This window comes from Bubalus kerabau, chromosome 7 (genome assembly GCF_029407905.1).
Source record: "Bubalus kerabau isolate K-KA32 ecotype Philippines breed swamp buffalo chromosome 7, PCC_UOA_SB_1v2, whole genome shotgun sequence".
Lineage (NCBI taxonomy): Eukaryota > Metazoa > Chordata > Mammalia > Artiodactyla > Bovidae > Bubalus > Bubalus kerabau.
The window spans coordinates 64,320,871-64,338,225 of NC_073630.1; the positions used below are offsets into that span (position 1 = coordinate 64,320,871).

At 42.7% G+C, this 17,355-nt stretch overlaps 1 long non-coding RNA gene across 1 annotated transcript; it reads left to right on the forward strand.

Annotated features, from left to right (window-relative positions):
* The first annotated feature begins 11,552 nt into the window (after nucleotides 1-11,552).
* On the forward strand, nucleotides 11,553-13,127 carry LOC129657223 (uncharacterized). Its single transcript, XR_008716618.1, has 2 exons — nucleotides 11,553-11,919; nucleotides 12,248-13,127. It is a non-coding gene; the product is annotated as an uncharacterized LOC129657223 (long non-coding RNA).
* The last annotated feature ends 4,228 nt before the right edge of the window (nucleotides 13,128-17,355 follow it).

The window sequence follows — 17,355 nt, forward strand, 5'->3', positions numbered from 1 at the left end:
TGTCCCCTTAAAAGGTTAATGCAGTGTTAGTGATCATGTTCCTTATGCCATAAGAGTAATTTTATAGAAAAACAAGATGTTACAGTTCTCATACACCCCTCATCCATTGGTGGCTCAAACATGAAAACATCTGCCTGTGATGTAGAAGACCTGGGTTCATTCCCTGGGTGGAGAAGATCCCCTCGAGAAAGGAATGGCAACTCACTCCAGTATTCTTGCAAGGAGAATTCCATGGACAGAGGAGCCTGGTGGGCTACAGTCCATGGGGTCAAAAAGAGTTGGACACAGCTGAGCAACTAACATACCCCCTCATCCATTTCCTCCATTTCATCTTAACATTAATATGATACATTTGTCACAGTTAATGAACTGATTGATAATACGGGCTTCCCTGGTAGCTTGGCTGGTAAAGAATCTGCCTGTGATACAGGAGACTTGGGTTTGGGAAGATTGCCCTGGAGAACGGAACAGCTACCCACTCCAGTATTCTTACCTGCAGAATTCCATGGACAGAGGAGCCTGGTGGGCTACACTGTCCGTGGGGTCCCAAAGAGTCGGACATGGGCGATTTTCACTTCACATTGAAAATACTATTGACTGAAGTCCACACCTTATTCAAATTGCTTTTGTTTTTACCTAATGTTTTTCTTCTGAGGATCCCATCCAAAATACTCTTTTTTAAGGTTCCTCTTGGCTATGACAGTTTCTCAGACTTATAACAGTTTTGAGGAGTAGTGGTCAAGTATTTGGTAGGATGCCCCTCTCGGGATTTGCCCAGTGTTCTCATAGTTAAGGTTATGAGTTTTGGGGGTGGAAGACCACAGGTAAAGTGCTGGTCTCATCATGTATCAAGAGTACATACCACCTTGATCACCTGGCTAGATAGTGGTTGCATTTCTGCATAGTAAAGCTGCTACTCCTGCCCCCACTCCACTGTATAGTAGAAGGAGGTCTGCACAGCGCCCCCTATAGGAGCAGGGAGTTGAATTAAGTAAGCTCTGTTTCTCCTTGAAGGTGGAGTATCTATATAAATTATTCAGAATACTTTTGTAAGGGAGCTTTGTCTCTTGTCACCTATTTATGTAATCAGTATGAACTGGATATTTTATACTCTGGGTTATCATCTAGTACCTCGTGTTGTAACTTTTACCTTTGGGTATTGAGAGTTATTTCAGTTGGCTCCTGTGTCCCTTTGACATACCTCAATCAATGAGGCTTTTGCTTTTTTTTTTTTTTAATGATTTCTTTTCAGAAGTTAGTTTTTTAAAAAACTAATGTATTTGCCATGTATTAAACCTTAACTAATTTGTAGATAAGGACATACTAATGTAATATAAGCTTGAATTAATGATAAATGACATTTGTTCTCAACGATTGATACTTGAATATAGCACTTCCTCTCCAGTTGCAGGAATTCAGGACCTCAGGGAAGAAACCCCAGACCACCACCCCTTAGTCTGATCTTCACAGAAGCACTTTATCTTGTCTGTTTCCAAAAGCCCAGGAGGCTTGGGTCTCAGCTACCTTAAAATTTTCAGCTCTTAACTATTCTATGGTGATAATACTTCTGATTCCAATGTCTAAGTGAAGGATGTTTTGGTTCCTAGGAGCAAAGTGATCACTACTGTTAACATTCTTATAATGTAGACAACTAAATACACATTGACTTGTGATTTTAAGTGCTTGGAGCTGAAACCAGGGTGATGCATTTTCAGTTCTGACTTGGTGTGTGAATTTCATGGTCACTGTTTAGATTGACTTAGGAGAAAGGAAACAGAATAAGGCTCCTTTCTGCTAACAGAAGCTGGTGAAGATACTGCTTTTGGTCTTAGAAATACAAATTATACCACTAAATGTAGCTATAAGACTTTATGCATGAGAAGCATATTTATTAAAATGCTCTCAAACTCTAACACACTTTAGCAAGTCACACCATGGAGGATTCATATAATGGCTGATGTATGTGGGTGATTGCAACCCTGAAGGTGCGGAGAAATTTCACTTTTACTGAGGAAACAGAGATTAGTTTATGTGCCCAAGTTCTTACTGCTAATTACTGGGGAAATCAGGACTTAGGCTGTGCAATGACCCCCAGAGGAAGTGGTCCTCATTTTGGAGTCTAAACTCCACTCTGCCTTTTGGTAACTTTGGACAAAGGAATTACCATCCTCCATGTCTTCATTCATTGTTTCGTGTTAAAATGGACAACACAGAGTGAAAATGTCTGGGAAGGGCCTGGCTTCTGGAAGTTTTCCTCTAGTACCAGCATCTTCCCCACTGCGCTCCCTGGGACCTCAGCCGTGTGTAACCCCAGGAGGTACGATCAGCTTATTGTGAGGGCAATGCCTCCTGGAGTTGTGCAACTCAGAGGTTCTGTTTCTTCAGTGAGCTTATGCCCAGTTGGCTTATTCCTTAAAATGTTACTAATCTTTGGCAATGAAGGTGACTTTGGTCTTTTTTTAAATTGAAGTATATAGTTGCTGTATAATATTATATAAGTTAAGGGTGTATAATATGCTGGACAAGGGAATGGCTTTCAAAGGTTATACTCCATTTATAGTTATTATAAAATACTGACTATATTCCTCTTGTTGTAAATGTATCCTTGTAGCTTATTTTATACCTAATAGTTTGCACCTCTTAATCCCCTGCCTCTACACTCTCTCTCCCCTCTTTCTGTGAGTCTGATTCTTTTTTGTTCTAGTCACTAGTTTGCTGTATTTTTTAGATGCCACATATAAGTAATGTTACAAATACTTGACTTTCTTTGTCTGACTTATTTCACTCAGCATGATGCCTTCCAAGTCCTTCCATGTTGCCGCAAATGGCAAAATTTCACTTTTTTAATGGCTATTTTAGTGTGTGTGTATATATATGTGTGTGTATACACAAGCGCACACACATATTTATGCACACACACCACATCTTCTTTATCCATTCATCTGGTTCATGGACACTTAGGTTGCTTCCACATCTTGGCAACTGTCAATAATGCTGCTCTGAGTTTTTAGAATTAGTGGTTTTTTTTCTGTATGTATCTCCGGGAGTGGAATTCTTAATTTTTTGAGAAGCCTCCATACTGTTTTCCATAGGGGCTGCACCAATTTACATTTCCCTCAGCCGAGTGTGAAGGTTCCCCTTTCTCTGCATCCTTGCCAACACTTGCTATTTGTGTTCTTTTTGATGACAGTCATTCTGACAGGTTTGAAGTGATACCTCATTGTGGTTTTGATTTCCCTGATGATAAGCGATGTTAAGCATCTTTTCATGTGCATTTCCTTAGGAAAAATGTCTTTAGTTCTTTTGTTCAATTCTTAATTGGAATTTTTTTTATCTTGAGTTGTATGAGCTGTCTACATATGTTGGATATTAATCCCTTAACAGCTATATCATCTGCAAATATTTTTCTCCCATTCAGTAGGTTGTCTTTTTGTTTCGCTAATGGTTTCCTTTGCTGTGCTAAAGTTTAATTGGGTCATATTTGTTTATTTTGGTTTTATTTCCTTTGCTTTAGGAGACAGATTCAAAAAAAAGTTCTGTGATTTATGTCAAAGAATGTTCTGCCTATGTTTTCCTCTGGAATTTATAGTATCCAGTCTTGCATTTAAGTCCTTAATCCATTTTGAGTTTATTTTTTTGTATGGTGTTCAAGAATGTAATGAAAGTGACTTTATAGTGTTTTCAACAGGCAACAGGCAAAGCCACCTGATGCTAAGTATCCCCACCCCCCACTTAAAAAAGTTATTTTTGGCCACACCATGTGGCATGCAGGATTTTATTTCCCCTATTAGGGATCAAACCCATACACCCCTTCTTCAGTGGAATCGAGGAGTCTTTATTTACTTCAAAGAAGATTTTATGCTTTGAAAGTAGGGTCCTTATCCCAGGAAATGAAGGACACTTGGTAGCTTGGAGGAAAAGGAGAGATGGATCAAAGATAAGTGGTGATGAAAATTAAAACCATAGCACTTGCTATATTCCAGCACTTCACAAGCAGTGTCGTGTGCTAGGAGTTGATGGCACAATCCTCAGCTCTCAACCGCAAGCTGTGCTGCCGGGAGTAGCCCCAGGAGACCATGGACAAGGGGAATGAATTGTCAAGAGCCAGAGCTAAATTAGTAGCACCTGGATCAATGTAATTGGTTTTAGTTGAATAAGTCACAGCCACAAGTTGCCTAGAGAGAGAGGACAACTACATGTCCGTCCATTATTGCCTCATTCTTTGCAGTGAGCGGGGTACATTCTATTTCACATCAAGACATGAGTAATACAAGTGTACCCTTTTGTAGGCCACTGACTTTTTAAGAATGGAAGCATGATTTTAAATTTAAACTATACCTTTCTAAGGGCAGAAGAGCGGTTTTGAAAATGAAGATTCATAGGTTTATTTACTATGGTTGCATTTAAGTATCTCTGGGCATTACAAGAAACAACATTTAAATGGCCAGTGTTTCAGTATTTAAGTTCAAATTGAGTGGCCAATACGTAAATTCCTTATAGTTTTCAGTGATGTCCGACTCTTTGTGACCCCACAGACTGTAACCCGGCATGGGATTGTCCTGGCAAGAATACTGGAGTGAGTTGTTGTTCCCTCCTCCAGGGTATCTTCCCAACCCAGAGACGAATCCATGTCTTCTGTGTCTCCTGCTCTGGGAGATGGATTCTTTACCTCTGAGCCACTAGGAAAGTCCCTTAAAACAATAGAAGGAAGATAAAAGCTTTATTTGGAAGAAAAGTTATGACCAACCTAGATAGCATATTGAAAAGCAGAGACGTTCCTTTGCCAACAAAGGTCCGTCTAGTCAAGGCTATGGTTTTTCCAGTGGTCACGTATGGATGTGAGAGTTGGACTGTGAAGAAAGCTGAGCACCAAAGAACTGATGCTTTTGAACTGTGGTGTTGGAGAAGACTCTTGAGAGTCCCTTGGACTGCAAGGAGATCCAACCAGTCCATTCTGAAGGAGATCAGCCCTGGGTGTTCTTTGGAAGGAATGATGCTAAAGCTGAAACTGCAGTACTTTGGCCACCTCATGCGAAGAGTTGACTCATTGGAAAAGACTCTGATGCTGGGAGGGATTGGGGGCAGGAGGAGAAGGGGACGACAGAGGATGAGATGGCTGGATGGCATCACTGACTCGATGAATGTGAGTCTGAGCGAACTCTGGGAGTTGGTGATGGACAGGGAGGCCTGGTGTGCTGCTATTCATGGGGTCGCAAAGAGTCGCACAAGACTGAGCGACTGAACTGAACTGAAAAGCTTTATTTAAAACTATGCTCGTTTTATCCAGTAGGTGGCAGCAAAGGAAAGCTTATGGCAACTTCAAAGCTAAGTGGTGGTGGTGGTCTAGTTGCTCAGTCCTGTCAAGACTCCTTGTGACCCCATGGAGCCCCACCAGGCTCCTCTGTTCATGGGATTCTCCAGGCAAGAACACTAGAGTGGGTTGCCATTTCCTTTTCCAGGGGGATCTTCCTGACCCAGGAATTGAACCCAGGTCTCCTGCATTGCAGGCAGATTCTTTACCAACTGAGTTATGTAGGTTTGTATAATGTCCAGCACTGTCCACTGGGGAAAGAAAAACCAGTTGCTTTTGGTGACTGGCCCTCTGGGAAAGATGAAGTATGATAGTGATTTGGCCTCATTTTTTCCCAGTGTTTTGAACTCATCTAACCAGTCTTGGTATAGATTGGCCAAAATCAACCTGTATCAGAAAGTAAATAGAAATTAGCAGGAATAATTTCAAGTCACAAGTTCATTAAATAAATAAATGCTTCCTTTGCTGATATTGAGTTAGATAGTATCCCAAATACAATTGATTTGATATAATCAGTTCTATAATCAACTCTACATCTAGTAGAATCTGGCTTTCAACATTTTAACTGAAAATAGTGGATTTAATTATATAATATTAAGTTGTTATAACAGATCTTTAAGAAAATATTTTTCTCAATACTTTAGTTACGGAATGTTAATTTTATTTTCAAGTAGCTTCTCTCTTTTTCTTTTTTTTTGGAACCACGTGGGACAGCTTGCTGAATCTTAGTTCCCTAACCAGGAATTGAACCTGGATGTGAAAGCTCCAAGTCCTAACCACTGGACCACCAGGGAATTCCCTTTCAAGTAGTTGCATGTAGATGATTTGACTTTTTCATTAAGAGAACTGGGTCTCAGTTCAGTTCAGTTCAGTCGCTCAGTCGTGTCCGACTCTTTGCGAGCCCATGAATTGCAGCACGCCAGGCCTCCCTGTCCATCACCAACACCCGGAGTTTACTCAAACTCACGTTCATCGAGTCGGTGATGCCATCCAGCCATCTCGTCCTCTGTCGTCCCCTTCTCCTCCTGCCCCCAATCCCTCCCAACATCAGAGTCTTTTCCAATGAGTCAACTCTTCACTGGGTCTGGGCCAGCATTAACATTAAGTAGTTGGGTGACATTAACTAATTCCCTTTTCTGACCTTAGTTTCCTCTTTTTTTAAATAAAGTAATTAAATTGACTCAGAGCTCACAGAAGTCCCTTCCACCTCTAAGAGCTTACATCCCACACGCCCCACCATTCACCCTGTTGGCCATTCCAGCTTCAGGAGGTGCATGCAGTAGAGCTTTAGTTCTCAGCTCTTCAGACTCATGGCCCCTTATCATAACCACTAGGTTGAAATATCCCCTTTACAGTCCCGAAAGGGTTCATACTAATATAACCTACCAACACACACAATCTTAAGAAATCAATTTCAGGAAAATGCTTCAACACGTGAGTGCTCAGGTATTGCCACATGAGAAGGCGTGAGGTGAGACGAGGCTGGTACTTAGAATCCTGAAGACAGGGCCAGTGACAGCTGCAGATGGAGCAGGGGTGGCGCGTTGATAATTCAGGCTCCCTGAGTAGCCTTGTCATTGCTCATGCAGTTTCCCCCCAGTGGTGAAAATCTTGTTAAAGCCCCAAACAAAATACTTATATTCTTCCCCTGGCTCATCCACTACTGTATTTATGTAAAATTCAGCACAAACACTGTGTAAAAAAAATTGAAGTTCAGACAATAGTACTGATTTTCCATTGGCACGAAGGCCTAGAGGGACATTTGAAAGCTGAGTAACATGCAACCTAATTCCTCATTGTGTGAGGCTGTCTTCTCACCACCTGGCCCCGAGCACTAAATGCTGGTGGAACCTATCCCCTGTTACCGCAACAAAATATTTGCATGGGAATTTCCAAAAGATTCGTTAGGGCTTGGTACCACCTGCTCTGAGGATCACTTAGCTACACGGACCAGCTTCCCTAAGTAACTTGCTGCAAGCAGAATCCTAGAGTGGCCCCCAAGCCTCCCAGGCCCTGGTGTGTAAACACCTTCTCCCGGGCACTCAATCAAACACTAATCTAGGTGCTGTTTGAAGGGAGTTGCAGATGTAATTAAGGTCCCAAATTAATTGGCATTAAGATAGATTATCCTCAGTTGGCCTGACCTAGTCCTTAAAAAGGACTAGGCTTTTCCTGGCAAAGGATGTGGGCAGTCTCTGGGAGGTGGGAGTGCTCCTAGGCTGGCAGTAGGATAGTGAGGGTCTAAGTTCTACAGCCTGAAGGAGCCTGGATGCAGATTCTTTCCCAGAGTTTCCAGAAAGAAACACAGCCGACCTTGTAAGACCTTACCTTCACTTCAGCCTTGTAAGATCTCTTGTACGACAACCCAGCCAGGCCACACTGGACTTCTGGTTTATAGAGCTCTGAGCTAAGAAATGGGTGTTGATTCAAGCATCTAAGTTTGTATAATTTGTTAGGCAGCAGAAGGAAACGCTTGCTCCTTGGAAGAAATGCTATGACAAACCTAGACAGTATATTAAAAAGCAGAGACATCACTTTGCCGACAAAGGTCCGTATACTAAAAATTCTGGTTTCCCTAGTAGTCATGTATGGGTGTGAAAGCTGGACCATAAAGAAGGTTGAGTGCTGAAGAATGGATACTTTTGAATTGTGGTGCTGGAGAAGACTCTTGAGAGTGCCTTGGACAGCAAGGAGATCAAAGCCGTCAATCCTAAAGGAAATCAACCCAATTCATTGGAAGGACTGATGCTGAAGCTCCTTGGCCACCTGATTTGAGGAGCTGACTCATTGGAAAAGACCCTGATGTTGGGAAAGATTGAGGGCAGGAGGAGAAGGGGGTGACAAAGGATGAGATGTTTGGGTGTCATAATCGACTCAAAGGATATGAGTTTGAGCAGACTCTGGAACATAGTGAAGGACAGGGAAGCCCAGTGTGCTGCAGTTCATAGGGTCGCAGGGTTGGACACAACTTAGTGACTGAACAACAGAAGGAAACCTAGGTATAACTTAATAAAGCGATGCAACACATTTGCGAGCCTCTGGCCTGCCCTGATTGTCCTCTCTAAACCACCCCTTTGTGGTCCCCACCACTGACCCCTGTGCCTGCCCCACCCCCAGGAAGAAATCACATTGGTTCTTCTCATTTCCTTGCCCTCCTCACATCTCTGAGCACGAGGGTGTGAAGAATCTGCTGATGTTCCAGGAACTGACAGCCCTCCCTTATATTCTGCATCCTCCCCGGGGGTGTATGGTCAGTCAGTTCCCCGACTCAGCCTGCAGCCCAATGTTGCCCCAGGAACACACGGCTAGCTCTGCCTGTACTTGTCATCAGGAGGCACCAGTTTGGTGAAACATAAAGAGGTAAGGGAAGATCCCCTGAAGGAATTGACAGCCTGCTCCAGTATTCCTGCCTGGAGGTCCCCGTGGACAGAAGAGCCTTCCGGGCTACAGTCGATGGGGTCTCGAAGAGTCAGACATGATTGAGCACTCATGCAAACAGATAAGGTGATGTGTGACCTTAATCACTTGCTGAAATCTGACCTGCGCATCTTACTCATCACTACAGAAGGTCACAAAAATCCAAACTGTATGAATATGATTTTAAAAAAATGATGTCCTTAACATGCATAGTACTTGGGAGTTCCAGGGTGGTCTAGTGGTTAGAATTCAGTTTTTTCACTGCAGTGCCCTGGGTTTAATCCCTGGTTGGGGAACTGAAATCCTGCAACATGTGTCTTGTAGCCAAAAAAACAAAAATAAAACATGGTCCTGAAAATTCTCATTTTGTGTGTAATGAAGAATTCCAGGCCTTCCAGTATGATCTGCTGTCTGCTTCTCTCTGGGACTATTTTGTCTGTAGCTCCTCCTGGAATTCTCTGCACCCACCTCCCACTCTTGCCCCCCACAATACTGCTCAGAAATGCCACCAACAGAGCCACATCGGTCTAGAAGGCTCCCTTTTTAAAATTCCTTTTGAAAACATGGAAGCCACCTTTGAGAGCTTTATAATAATTATTTTAACATTTAAGGCCCATAAATTCTTTGAAATAAAGAATAATAGTGGCTAGGAAACCAGGCCTAGTTTTTTTTTTTTTTTTTTTTTTTACCTCTGTGACTTTATTTGCTTCTGTGGGACACTGTGGGCCCATGTACCTCTTCTTTAAAGACATTTGCTGACAGTATATAGGCTGTAAGTTCATTATTATTTGTGCAAGGTCGACTCACTTCATGGATTTTCTGTGGGGTCGCTTCTAATAGTCTTGAGCCACCACAAAAGGGGACCTGTAGTATATGCACGATATTTCTCTCCCTCCCTTTTCCTCACTTCTTCCTTTCCTTCTCTTTCCTCCCATCCTCCCTTCTTCCTTTCTTTCTCTTATGCTATACTCTTTTTTTCTCAAACTGTTAAAATCACAGCATGCATTTTATATGAACTTTCTCCCTAATCTTTCCCTCTGATTACGTTTATTCCCAATTCCCTTAATGACTTTATTCAGGTGTAGTTTTACGTACCATAAAATTAACCCGTTGTAAGTATGCAATTCTATTATTTTTGTATAGAGTTGTAAAACCATCCCCACAAATCCAGTTTTAGAACATTTCCACCATCCCCAAATGTTTCTTGCATCTGTTTACAATGAATCCCTGCTCCAACCCCAGCCCGAGGTAATGACTTATCTGCTTTTTGTCTCCTCAGATGTGCTTTTTCTGGACATTTCATGTAAACAGAAGCATGCAAATGTAGTTGCTTGCATCTGACTTCTTTCACTTAGCACAAGCACATTCTTATGGTAGCATGAATCAATTGTTCTGCCCTTTTTACTGCTGAGTAGTATTCCATGGTATGAAAATGCCTCCTCTTGTTTATCCATTCACCATTGGATAGACAGCTCAGTTACTTCCACTTGGGGACTATGATGAAGAACGCTGCTCTGAACAGTCATATACATGTGTTTGTGTGGATGTGTTTTCATTTCTTGTGGGTAGACTCCTAGAGTGGAATTGCTGGGACACATAATTAAGTTTATAGTCTGCCCCCAATATTGCTTCTCAACAAGCATATATTATACAAAAAACGTGACAGGAAATCAAGTTTGTAATAGGCATCAAAAGTCTTATAAGTATGTAACATCTGATCAAGTGACTCAAATTCTTAGAAATAATCAAAGGTCTATGTGAAGATTTATATAGTAAAATATTATTCTTAACAATATTATAGTGAAAAAGGAAGCACTATAACTGACTAGGGGAAAGACTTAACAAATAGCTACATAACCACAAAATAGACAAAAATATCTGGAGGGGGGCGGTTGGTGCAGGCAGGAGACAGTAAACAATAAACAAGTTAGCAAAGTATCTGGTATGATAGAAGGTGAATGTGAGCATGCTAAGTCGCTTCAGTCGTGTCCGACTCCTTGTGACCCCATGGACTATAGCTCGCCAGGCTCCTGTGTCCATGGGATTCTCCAGGCAAGAATATTGGAGTGGGTTGCCATGCTCTCCTCCAGGAGATCTTCCCAATCCTGGGATCCAACCTCAGTCTCTTACATCTCTTGCGTTGGCAGGCGGACTGTTTATCACTAACGCCACCTGGGAAGCCCAGAAGGTGATGAAAGGTATGGAAAAAAGAGAAAATTAAACAGCAGAGCTTGGTAAGGAGGTGGGGGAGAGGCACATGGTTGAATAGAAAGGTCAAGGTCAGTTTTGAATGTGTTGAGTTGACGCAGTCAAGGTCAATCTCATTGACAAAATGAGCAAAACCAAAGCATCTGGGAAAGAAGAGTCTGCACTGAGGGAAGAGCTGGTGCTGAGAGGCCAGCAGGGTACTAGTGAGAGGGGAGAGATGTGAGAGCCAGAGCAGAGAGGTCACAGGCAGGGGCAGGTCACAGGAGACCTCGAGGGCCGCTGTAAGGACTTTGGTTTTGTTCTGTGTGATTCTTGGGAAGCCATTTTAGGATTTCAAGCTAAGAGGTGACATGGTATGCTCTTATTGTGAAACAACCCCCCTGGTTGCCCAGCGGAAAATGAACTACAGAGAAATGTCCAACTCAGTCGTGTCTGACTCTTTGTGACCCCATGGACTGTATGTAGCCCACCAGGCTCCTCTATCCATAGAATTCTCCAAGAATTCTGGAAGAATTCTCCAAGAATTCCTCTATCCATGGAATTCTCCAAGAATACTGGAGCAGGTTGTCATTTCCTTCTCCAGAGAGAAATGAGAGAGAAATAGAATAGAGTTACAAAGTGAATACTGTCCAGGTTTGAATGATATGAGAGTGGGTAAGTTACAGTACTGTCATTGCCTAGCTTCCCTCTCACATCTGTTTCTTTTCCTTGCCCTTCTGCCAACACACAGATGCACCCCAACATGCACACATTCCAGTAGACACACACCCCAGTAGATAGGGGTGGTAGCGTGGTTGGGATTGTGATCAGGAGCCCACCCTCCTTTTTCCAACTTTCTTATCTTTATGCATGGACATGATGCTCATTCTGGAGACACAGAAATAGCAGCTCACAGTCCCTGAAAGAGAGAAAGACAGACAGACAGAGGGAGGGAAAGAGAGGCAAGTAAGAGCTCAGTGGTGACTTGACCCGACTGCTCACAGGTCTCTGGCAGGAATGGGTGCTTTGTAACGAGAGAGTTAAGTCTCTAACTCTGTGGGGGTAGGGACCGAGGGAGCAGTGGGCCCTCACAAGTGCCTGGGGGCTGAGGTACGCCTTGAGGAGGAGAATATCAGTAAAACCTGGTAGTGGAGAAAGTGGTGATGGGCCAGGCAGAGCGAAGTCCCAGGCACAGGGGAGAGGGAAGTCGTGCTCTTCTGATTCAGAAACTGCAGGCACTTGCGCAGGGGGCTGGCCCAGGGGAGGGCACTGCAGTGGGAACGCCAGGGTTTGGGAGGCCACGCTTAAGACTTTGGTTCTGTCTCTAGGCAGAAGGGAGCTGTGCGCTTTAAGCAGAGGAATGAGCCCAGATGGTTTTCCATGGAACCTGTGATCCTCACAGAGGTGGCAGCCCCTCCCCTTTCCCATCAGGGGCGACTTGGAATCAAATTCATTTAATGGGCGCTGGCGCCACTGCCCTTTTACTGCGAGCGTTTACAGCTGGGTGGTTTCTCCAGTAATGCGAGCCAGGCTCGGCAGGGCGAGAGAGAGGTAAATCTCCTTCATGCAGTAACGGCAGACTCTGTATTGCTGCAAAAGGACAAGGCCAACATTTCTTGCCTTCTGTTTGCTAGACTGTCTGTGACAGAGCAGCAAGTAGAGCCCTGCATTGATGCTGTGTTCCCAACACCAAGGATTATGCCTGGAGCTCAGTAAACAGACAACAAGACGTAAAATCTTTTAAAGGGGTAGAAAGGCCAAAGCCATGTTAATAGAAGAGTCATCCTTGCCTCTGCACAAGGCACGGATGTCGTGTTGACTGCATCGTGGGGAGGTGTACTTACTGCCTTAGGTGCCCGAGGATCATCCATATCTCTCTCTGGTGGGAAGACGATACAGTATTTACAGCTGCGCTCGTTCATGGCCCTGAGACTCCCACCCCACCCCAACTCTAATCTCACCCCAGGGCTGACGCTGAGCATAAGACTCTCCGCATTCTCAGCCTTGAGTCTGCAGTGCATGTGAGCTTAGTTGCTGAGTCAAGTCGTGTCCGACTCTTTGTGAACCCAAGGACTGTAGCCCTCCAGGCTCCTCTGTCCATAGGATTTACCAGGCAAGAATACTGAAGGAGGTTGCCATTTCCTCCTCTGGGGATCTTATGTATACATATATCCTCTCTTTGTTGGATTTCCTTCCCATTTAGGTCACCAGAGAGCATTGAATAGAGCTCCCTGAGCTATATAGTAGGTTCTCATTAGTTACCTATACCCAGAGAAAACCATAATGCCAAAAGACACACACATCCTAATGTTCATTGCAGCGCTATTCACAATAGCCAGGACATGGAAGCAGCCTAAATATCCATCAGTAGAAGAATGGATGTGGTACATACATATGATAGAATATTACTCAGCCATAAAAAGGAACAAAATTGGATCATTTGTAGACACGTAAGTGGACCTATTTCTGCTTTATTGACTATGCCAAGGCCTTTGACTGTGTGGATCACAATAAACTGTGGAAAATTCTGAAAGAGATGGGAATACCGGACCACCTGACCTGCCTCTTGAGAAACCTGTATGCAGGTCAGGAAGCAACAGTTAGAACTGGACATGGAACAACAGATGGTTCCAAATAGTCGAGGCTGTATATTGTCACCCTGCTTATTTAACTTCTATGCAGAGTACATCATGAGAAACGCTGGGCTGGAAGAAGCACAAGCTGGAATCAAGATTGCTGGAAGAAACATCAGTAACCTCAGATATGCAGATGACACCACCCTTATGGCAGAAAGTAAAGAGGAACTCAAAAGCCTCTTGATAAAAGTGAAAGAGGAGAGTGAAAAAGTTGGCTTAAAGCTCAACATTCAGAAAACGAAGACCATGGCATCTGGTCCCATCACTTTATGGGAAATAGATGGGGAAACAGTGGAAACAGTGTCAGACTTTATTTTTGGGGCCTCCAAAATCACTGCAGATGGTGATTGCAGCCATGAAATTGAAAGACGCTTACTCCTTGGAAGGAAAGTTATGACCAACCTAGATAGTATATTGAAAAGCAGAGACATTACTTTGCCAACAAAGGTCCGTCTAGTCAAGGCTATGGTTTTTCCAGTAGTCATGTATGGATGTGAGAGTCGGACTGTGAAGAAAGCTGAGTGCTGAAGAATTGATGCTTTTGAACTGTGGTGTTGGAGAAGACTCTTGAGAGTCCCTTGGACTGCAAGGAGATCCAACCAGTCCATCCTAAAGGAGACCAGTCCTGGGTGTTCATTGGAAGGACTGATGCTGAAGCTGAAACTCCAATACTTTGGCCACCTGATGTGAAGAGTTGACTCATTGGAAAAGACCCTGATGCTGGGAGGTATTGAGGGCAGGAGGAGAAGGGGATGACAGAGGATGAGGTGGCTGGATGGCATCACTGACTCAATGGATGTGAGTTTGAGTGAACTGGGGAGTTGGTGATTGACAGGGAGGCCTGGCATGCTGTGATTCATGGGGTTGCAAAGAGTCAGACACGACTGAGCGACTGAACTGAAGTGGACCTATAGATTATCATACAGAGAATGTCAGAAAGAGAAAAAACAAATATCATATATTAACACACATATATATGGAATCTAGAAGACCCTATTTTAGAATGCTCTCTATTTTTATTTGGAATTTACAGTGAAAGACAGTGTAGGTCAGTAAGAACTTTGCATTCAGAAGACTTGGACTTGAATTTTGTTTCTGACATTAAGTATATACATTTCCTTGGTCAAGCAACTTAATGCCTCAGGATCATTATCTAAATGGGAGAACACTTAACTAGTGGGTTGTTATGAAAATTAAAGGAGAGAGTGCTGGTAATACACTTAAAAAATAAGAATAAATATATTTTATTGTTTAAACCTTTTAAATTATAGTATATAACACAGAAAGACCTATAACATAATGGTCCAACTTGATGACAAATATTTGTAAATAATGAGTGGTTTCCTAATCTTTTATTTCTAATAGCAGATCTGCCCTTCTAACGTGTTATTTACCTGGCTCACCACTGGTTCAAGGTAAAACTGAGATGTACCAAGTATTTTGGATGGCTTTTCTTTCCTTTCCCATGGTCCTTCCCTTATTGTTACCTGTGAGTGACATAGTCTGTGATCAAGTTCCATAACTCTCCAGGCATCAGGGGTGGACAGTAAGTTCAGGCATCCTTAGAACATCATACATGTGATTGTTTCCATGCTTCTTCCTAAAGGGCAGCTGTCTAGCTGCTGAACCTGGGGTTGCTTTTTCTCTCTTGACCAGATCAAATATTTTTTAACATCTTCTTGTTTGCACTGAAATGGATATTTTGAGATACCAAATATCAGAGTCCTTGATTTTCTGTTAAATGCAATGCCAGATGATACCCATGTCTTGCACAGCTTTCAGCTCTCCGTCAAAAAGCAGGATCTCTTATTGTCCCAAAGTCCTAAGCCCCTGGAGGTAGAATTGGTCCTTGGGTGATTATTGATGCATTATTATAATGCAAGCACACTTGAAATCGCCACCCAGGTGAAGAAATAGAACTTTGCTAGTCACCCAAAAGTCCTCTGTGCCCCATCTCAGTCGCAGCTTTCTGCCTTCCCCCCCAAAAGTAACCGTTATCCTAACTTTAAAGATAATCACATTCTTGCCTCTTGTCACCAAAGTGTGCATCTCTAGATGCTACCATTTTGTCTTAAAAAATTATGTCTCTTAAATCCCTTTTTACCAACCTGCTTTAAAAAGGACTATATTTTAAAAAAAACAGTTTTAGGTTCATAGCAAAATTGTAAGGAAATACAGAGATTCTCATATCCCCCCCTGCCCAACCCCTATGCACAGCCTCCTCCATTATCAACACCCCGGCCACCAGAGTGGTACCTTTGTTATAATTGAGAGATCTACACTGACACATTCATAATCACCCCAAATCCATAGTTTACATTAGAGTTCAGTCAATATCATACATTCTAAGAGTTTGCACAAACATACAATGACGTGTATCTACCATCATAGTATCACACAGAGTAGTTTCATTGCTGTAAAAATTCTCTGTGATCCACCAGTACTCCCTCTGCCCCCATGATGCATTTTTTAATAATGTCTCCAGCTGCCTCCCTGACATTCTGAGGATGAATTTGAATAGAGATGGCTAATCAAAATTTTCAAACATAACAAGTCCAAAGACTGCAGCCCCTTTGGCTTTTTTTTGTTTATGTTTTTCCTATTCTTGAAACCAACTGAGATCATCCATGCCTCCAGTTCTTGTGCGTAAAGTTGCCTCCATCTGATATACTCTTCCTCCATATCTTTGAAAAACAGACTTTTCCTCATCATTTAAGACACAACTCAGCTATCACTTTGATGACCGGTATCACCATCATCACCACATTGTCCTCTTTCATTTCTCCCATATCACTCTCACTCTCTACTTTTATCTTGAAAATTACCTATTCTCCCCAATCAAAATCTCCCTGAGGCTTGTGGAGATTGCCTTTTTACTCTGTCTATTGTGTCCTTTATGAGCAGAATTAAATTTTTTTTGGCTGCAGCATGTAGCATGCAGATCTTAGTTCCCTAACCAGGGATCGAACCCATGCTCCCTGCAATGAAAGCGTGGAGTCCTAACCATTGGACTTCCAGGGAAGTCCCAGAATTTAAAATTGTTGATGTTACCCAATTATCTGCTTTTTATTTCGCCATCTGTGCTTTAGCTGTCACATACAAGAAATCATTACCAAATCCAATTATCATGAGGCTTTCCCCCTATATTTTCTTCTAAGAGTGTGGCTTTACCTCTTACTTTTGAGTTTTTGATCGATTTTTAATTCAGTTTTATATATGGTTTAGGTAAGGGTCCAGTGTTATCCTTTTCTGTGTGGATATCCAGTTTTCCCAGCAACACTACAACCTCTTAAATGATAGACTTGCTTTACATTGACCCACCTAATCCATTTTCTTCCACTGGTCAGGGTGACCATTCACAAATATTTAAAACTCTCTTTAGTGCTTCCACATACAATCTACACATAGCCCTAATAATCTGGCCCCTGTCTTCTCCAGCCTCATCCGCCCCCACTTCTTCACAAGATTCCCAGACTTGGCTACAGTGAACTGAAAATTTGGCAGGACAGTCTCTCTCTGTGTGGAATCTTTCTCCCCCATCTCTGCTAGTAAACTTCAAATAGTACTTCAACTTTTCTGATATTGTTAAATTAGTTAAATAAGGAGGTCATTAGACTAAGTGTTCTTATACCTTAGCAGACCACAAGGGCAAACCAACATCTAAGGGCACCCAATCACAAACAGCAAACTTGGCTGTCCCTTAAAAAAGGCAACTGGGTAAGCTATAGCCAATCAAATCATCTCCTTGCTTTTCTTCTGCATCTTCTCTGTAAAGTCTAACCCCATCTCCTGTCTGCAGAGCAC